Here is a 5,233-nt window from a genome sequence, read left to right on the forward strand (position 1 = left end):
CTCATGGACAACAAGGAGCAATGGCAATAGTTTGTATTGGTTTTGAATCTCTAGTATACTCCTGACTATCACTCTGAGAGAAGGCATCGCACACCTACCATTTGGCAACTTATGGCTTTTGGGAGAAGCACTATCTTATGTGTAGGGAAACTTCCAATTATCTGTCTATCTATTTATCTATCTATCTATCTATCTATCTACCTATCTCTCTATCTACCTATCTATCTATCATCTATCTATCTATCACCTAATATCTATCTTACACCTATTTATAAATTTGTAGGAAGCTTATAAAATAGTATGTTTCCATACTTTTTTCCAAACATCCTTAGTGTTAGTCATCTCTCACTCCCTCCTCTCCTCTGCCCTACCCTCCAATCCCTCCCCGTGCTTAAACCTCACTCCACAGTATTGCCTTCCCTCTTCATATCACCTGTGCTGTACCAACTCCTCTCCCTTGGGATCTTTCTTCTCCCTCCACCAATGGTCCCTTTCTAGTTTCATCAATTCTATGGGCACTCCAAGTTAAACACGAAAACTTAAAGATGCAGTGCTATGATACACATGTGAGGGAAAACATGTGACATTTGTCTCTATGGGTACAGTTTACCTCACTCAGTGTTCTTTACAATTCCATCCACCTACATGCAAATTTCTTTTTTTTTTCCAGCTGAGTAAGTGCATGTGTATGAGAATATGTTCATTATCCATTTATCAGTTTATGGAAATGTAGGCTGTTTCCATGCCCTAGCTCTGGTGAATAGAGCAGCAATGACCATGGATGAGCATATGCCTCCATAGTAGGAAAGAGTCCTTTTGGTTATATGCCCAGGAGAATTATAGCTGGGTCACATGGTATATATATATATATTTCTAGGTTTTTTTTCCCACTGGCTCTTAGGAACTTTGTTTTCCTTCCACCTCTTTTTCCTTTGCTCAGGTGTCTGCAGACTAGCTCAGGACCACTCAGTAGTGGCTCCAACCCACTCAGTGGCCTGCAGTGTGGGAGCGGCTGACCAGTCCTCATTGGCTGGCTGGGTACTTCAGTCTTCTGTAGGGAACAGAGGGCACCTGCATACCCTCAAACCAGTCTGCCACCTCTGACTGAGCGGCAGGGAACTCAGGAGCTGGAGCGGTCCATTCGCTCTGAAGTTTTTCCTTGGTCACAGCTTTCTCAGCAGCAGCAGCAGCCCTGCCCCTCCTTCCCAATCTCCTCTGGGGCTCTGTAGTAGGGAACAGGCATAACCTCCCTTGGGTGCTCATGGGAGATAGTGCCACACACAGGAGTACTTCCGGGGCCAACATCAGACCCACTGAGTGGGCTCCCTTGTTTTGTTGCGTGGGATGGCAATGTCCGCATAGTGCAGGAGTCTGTGTTATACGCAGAGCAGTGGTTGATCAAGACGCCTCTGTGAGGGGCTGGGGGGTCAGTCCTGGGATTAGTCACAACTAGAAGACATGGATCCCTGAAGTCTGCTTGGATCTGGTTAGTGAGGGTCCCAGAGGTGAAGCAGCAGCAATTGCTGCTCCAGTGGAGGCAGCAAACTTCAGCACGGCTTGCTGCCCAGTGTTCCTGGAGGAGATGACGCCGACATCAGCAGGGTCCTCAATGGCAACGATAGCCCGAGCTGCCAGGAGCAGCTTCTCCCAGGTCCTCTTCAGATTTATGATGTAGACACCATCACTTTTCCTTTTATAGATGTACTGCCTCTGAGAGTCAAGGTTGGTACCACTTAAGCGGATTCCTGTGGCAAGGAATTTGAGGACGTCCTCCTCCTCCATCTGCAGGACATCAAGGGTCTCAGACATTGTGTCAGACCCCTTTTAAGTTACAACAGGAATAAAGACCCATCCTAGGCAGCGCAGAAAGGGGTTTGCTTTGTTGTTGTTGTTGTTGTTAAGGATCCGCCACACTGATTTCCGCAGTGGCTACACCAGTATGCGCTCCCACCAATGGCACTTGAGGGTCTCACGTTCCCCACTCTAGCAGCATCTGTTGTCTCTTGTTCTCTTCATCTTAGTCATTCTGACTGGGGTAAGATAAATCTCAAAGTATTTTAATCTGCATCTCTCTGACAGCTAACAATGGTGAACACTCTTAATACTTCTCCTGAGTGCGGCTCTACAGTCCATTTTTAATTACCTTGTTTTCTTGGTATTTAGCTTTCGGGTTCCTTTTCTATCCTAGATGCTAATCCTCTGTCAGATTTATAACAACCAAGGTTTTGTTTTGTTTTGTTTTGTTTTGTTTTGTTTTCTGTTCTGAGGCTGCCTCTTCAGTCAAACATGCTTGCTTTGCAATACAGATGCTTTTCAAGTTCATGAAGCCCCGCTTGTTGATCCCATTTCCTGGCCAACTGGGGTCCTATTCAGAAAACTCCTTACCTGAGCCTCTGTCTTGAAGTATACTCCCTACTCTTTCTTCTGGAAGTTTCAGCATTGGGGTCTACCATTGGGATCCTTGATCCCTATGGAATGGATTTGTGCACAGCATAAGATGCTTGCAAGTATTTTATTGAGAATTTTTGCTTCCATGCTCTATCAGAGAGCTTGACATACACTTTTGTGTTTGTGTCCTCATTTGGTTTTGTGTCAGGGTTATATTGGTTTTGTAGAGTGGTTTGGTAGCCCTCCTTCTGTATGGGATAATTTGAGAAGTAGAATTCAGCAATGAATCCATCCCTCCCTTTCGTGGGACTCTTTGTTACTACTTCCATTTCGTTGCTCTTCATAGATTTGCTTAAGTGCTCATATCGTAGTTAATGTTGGTGGATCATGTATGTCTAGAAATGTAACCATTTACATTTTCCAACTTATTAGAACACAGGTTTCAGAAGGTATTTTCTATTGATTTTCTGTATTTCATTGGTGCTTATTGTAATGTCTCCCCTTTCATCTCCTGATTTTATTAGCATGAAGATTCTCTCTTTTGGTTAGTTGGGTCTGTGTTGATCTTGTTTGCCTTTCCAAAGAACCTGTTCTGTTTCATTGGTTCTGTATGATTCTTTCCATTTCTTGGTATATTATTTCCTGCTTTGATCTTGGTATATTTCTTTCTGTCTACTGATTTGAGATTTGTCTTATTCTGGTTTTTCTTAAGACCTTGAGGTACATAATTAAGGTATTTGTTTGTGATTTCTCTGATTTTCAAAAAAAACTTGTTTTTTTTTTTAAAATTACATAAATGTTTGTGTGAGTGTGTGCATGTAAGTGAAGATGCCTGAGTAGGTCAGAAGTAACGGAGTCCCCTAAAGTTGGAGTTATAGGTGGTTGAAGGCTACTGATGTGAGTGCTGGGAACTGAACACTGGTCCTCTGCAAGAGGAGTACAAGCTCTTATCTGCCAAGCCATCCTCCAGCCTCTCTGATTTTTTTTTTTTTTGAGATAGTCTCACTATGTAGCTCTGGCTGTCCTAGAACTCAAAGAGATCTGCCTGCCTCTGCTTCCCAAGTGATGGGATTAAAGATGTGTGCCACCATGCCTAGCTTTCTGATTGTTTTAAGTTAGGAATTTATAACTATAAATTTTCCTCTTAAAACTGCTTTCGGCCAGGTGGTGGTGGTGCACGCCTTTAATCCCAGCACTCGGGAGGCAGAGCCAGGAGGATCTCTGTGAGTTTGAGGCCAGCCTGGGTTACCAAGTGAGTTCCAGGAGAGGCGCAAAGCTACACAGAGAAACCCTGTCTCGAAAAACCAAACAAAAACCAAACAAAAAAAAAAGTGTAGAGCCGGGCGGTGGTGGTGCACGCCTTTAATCCCAGCACTCGGGAGGCAGAGGCAGGCGGATCTCTGTGAGTTCGAGGCCAGCCTGGTCTACAGAGCGAGATCCAGGAAAGGCGCAAAGCTACACAGAGAAACCCTGTCTCAAAAAACAAAAAACAAAAAACAAAAAACAAAAAAAACAAAAAAAAAAACTGCTTTCATTGTATCCCATTTTCCAGTATGTTGTGTTTTTGTTTTATTTTATTTTAAAAAATATATCCCTAATTACATTTATTTGTTCACTGTGTTTGTAAGTATGCATGTGTGTATGCATGCATGTGCATGCATGTGTGAGTATGCATGTGTGTGAGTGTGCATGTGTGAGTATGACTCTGTGTGTGTGTGTGTGTGTGTGTGTGTGTGTGCCTGCCATGGCAACTGTGTGGTGAGAAAACTTGCAGGAGTCAGTTTTCTCCTTCCACTGTGTAAGTCCTGGGGATCAAACTCAGGTTCCCAGGTTTGGCAACAGTGTCTTTACCTGCTCAGCCGTCTTGCCGTCCTGTTTTTGCCTTGAAGTCAGTGTTTTTAATCAAATAGAATTCAAGAGTATTTCAACTTTATTGTATTTGATAAGACTTGCATAGATCACATACTCAGTCCTTTTGGGATGACTTAGAGACTGCACATGTGCAGGTTCAGACTGTATCTGGTGGTCCCCCCACGCTGAGGTGCGAAAGGAGGGTCTTTAGATCGCTTGCTGATGCAGATGCTGAGGCCGTCTGTACGTCACGTGCTTTCCTGTCTTTGGCTCGGCGTCTTCTGAACTTTGTGTGATTTCCTCCCCAGTCAGAGGATGTGGCTCAGGAGCAGTGGGTATTATAACCTGAGGCCATTCAGCCTCCAGGTCCTAGAAAGCGCTGCTGGCAAGCTTCCGCTGGTGTGTGCTCTAGTGTTTTTAAGAGGCTGGCGCTAATCAGCCCTCTTGGGAAGTTAGGGAGTCTCACCTTGGAGTATGGCAGACCGCTGTGTGGAATACTGAGCAGCCCTGACTCAGTCTGCCCTGTCTAGACAGAGCATTTTGCAAGCCAGAACTCGGAGAATAGTTTTCTGACAGTTGCCTGGGTCACCAGGGTGGGTTATGCAGGGGAGGGAGCCCTGCTTCTAGAACCTCCTATCTGCTGACTCAGCAGGACCTTTCAAAAAAAACTGTCTTCTCACCAGGGCTCCAATCAAATGCCAGAAAGAGAGGATGTCCCGCTAACTGTACAATATGCAGACTCCAAGATTCCTCTCGGTTTGGACAGCGCTGGTTGTGATTCCCCCCACCCCACCCCTTTGGACTCAGCTGGCACAGTCAGTCTGTCTGTCTCTCTTCTTTGTTTCTTTCTCTCTGTATCTCTCTGTCTTTCTGTCTCTGTCTCTCTCTGTAAATTATCTGGTACTGAGAGTAGAGTGGAAGTTTTCTGAATCTCTCTCCTTGTCTGGAGCTGAGATCCAACTCTCTGTGACTCACACTCCGCTTTGGGAACATA

General features: G+C 44.7%; 1 pseudogene; it reads right to left on the reverse strand.

The window, feature by feature from the left end:
• Positions 1-956: 956 nt before the first annotated feature.
• Positions 957-1,809, reverse strand: LOC131920755 (small ribosomal subunit protein uS2-like; annotated as a pseudogene).
• Between the last annotated feature and the right edge of the window lie 3,424 nt (positions 1,810-5,233).

Source organism: Peromyscus eremicus, chromosome 10, assembly GCF_949786415.1.
Source record: "Peromyscus eremicus chromosome 10, PerEre_H2_v1, whole genome shotgun sequence".
NCBI lineage: Eukaryota > Metazoa > Chordata > Mammalia > Rodentia > Cricetidae > Peromyscus > Peromyscus eremicus.